This window comes from Dipodomys spectabilis, unplaced genomic scaffold (genome assembly GCF_019054845.1).
Source record: "Dipodomys spectabilis isolate Male_0828 unplaced genomic scaffold, ASM1905484v1 ptg000583l, whole genome shotgun sequence".
Lineage (NCBI taxonomy): Eukaryota > Metazoa > Chordata > Mammalia > Rodentia > Heteromyidae > Dipodomys > Dipodomys spectabilis.
Genome location: NW_024871260.1, coordinates 2,777,340 through 2,779,128, shown reverse-complemented (window position 1 = coordinate 2,779,128; position 1,789 = coordinate 2,777,340). Strand labels below are relative to the sequence as shown.

At 29.4% G+C, this 1,789-nt stretch overlaps 1 pseudogene; it reads left to right on the top strand.

Annotated features, from left to right (window-relative positions):
• The first annotated feature begins 1,266 nt into the window (after window positions 1–1,266).
• Window positions 1,267–1,365, top strand: LOC122100558 (annotated as a pseudogene).
• The last annotated feature ends 424 nt before the right edge of the window (window positions 1,366–1,789 follow it).

The window sequence follows — 1,789 nt, the reverse complement described above, 5'->3', positions numbered from 1 at the left end:
AAATATGGAGAAAAACAGTTTGGGGCAAGAGAGTTAAAACAATAAACAGAGTAGCAGAGTAAAACCTCCTATAGATTAGAGGAAAACAACATTGTTTCTTTACGATGTGAATTTAGAAGACCACGAACACTTAGAAGGTATCACAAGTTTATACCAAAGACATTTGCATTGACATATTTTATATTCTAATATATATTCTAAACTTAATTATTTATATTCCAATTCTACTTATTGGAATAAATATCAATTTATTTGTCAAATTATCAATTAATTATATTAAGTTTCATTGCGTGAAACATGGAATCAACACATAAATATAAAATATATAACTATATATAACATAATAAAATGGCACATGTTTTGCATTGTTCTGTTGTGGATTGGGCATCAAAGGCAGCTCTGTTCTAAAGTATTATTCCATTATCTCTACCTCAGTGTTTGGTGGAGTTATACCTAAAATTTTACCATTTGTAGATTTATAGCCTGGAGGCAAGATGAGACATTACCAATTTAAGACCTAATAACAAAGAGAAACATATGGACTTCTGTTTCTATAGAAATATTTGGTGATATAAAGGCAGTAGTTTAAGTTCCTGCTTGGTTGGAAGGTAGATAGGCCAGGACATTAGGTAATCATGCACATGAACAATTTTTTCACCTTCTTGGCTTTATCTCCTTTTGAAATGATAGGTATAATAAACAATTATATTTTGATAAAATACCTTCTATTCTGAAAACTTTTGTCTGAAATGCTCATCTGTATATGATCCCTTGTAACTAAGATTTGTTTTGTTCCAGTAAGACAATCCATGCTTTTAGGATAAGATATTCTGATTGATCTGTTCCTACATGGAAGAAGGGTAAAGGTTAAGGTAGACATTGGTGCCAGTAAGACCTCATTTGGGAAAATTTCAGCTGCAGAAGTTTAGAAGTAGCTCTTAAGCAAGGCTTACTTTGAATCCATTAGTTCTACAAAGCTAACTCAATTGGACAAATAAGTACTTCAAAAAGCCATTCCTTTTGGACCTAGCTATAAATGCTTCAAAATGAAAAAGACTTAAAATAGTCATTGACAAAAAAATTGAAAATGCGAGCAATCTTCTGATCAATATAATTTTTTCCATTATTCACAGAATTTTAGGGATATAAGATCAGTACCATTGTTAGGAACATTAAGGTTTCCTTGTTACAAATAGGCACCCAAGGATATAAGCCTGTATAAAGATTGTATCATTAAATTGCATGCTTCAATTTAGAGGACACTACATGCTTCAGCAACACGTATACCCAAATTGCAACAATACAGAGATTAACATGGCAATTGCACAGGATGATATGAAAATTTTTGAAGTATTCCATATTTTTCATTCGTCAGATGCAAGAAATGAAAAACAGTTATTTAAGTTGATTACAAAATTACAAGTGTAATAATACATGTAATTCATATAATTAAAAGTTATTTTCACATCATTGTATTAAATCTTCAAATTAGTGAAGTCTTTACATAGCATAATCTTTAAAACACTTTTGAAATTAGACAACATTGTTATTTTATCCCAAAGAAATATACTATAATGACCTAGGAAAAAAGGAATCTTACACTGTTTCTATATGGAATGCAATCTGAAAGGACACATTTATTAATGAGCCTATATATTATAAAACAATGTAGAATTCAAAGTATTATATCTAAGACAGAATAAAATAGATTATGGACATTATACAAACATATAATATAGAATATTTTAAAATATACTTTTTCAGACAAACACCAGAAATATGTTCAGTT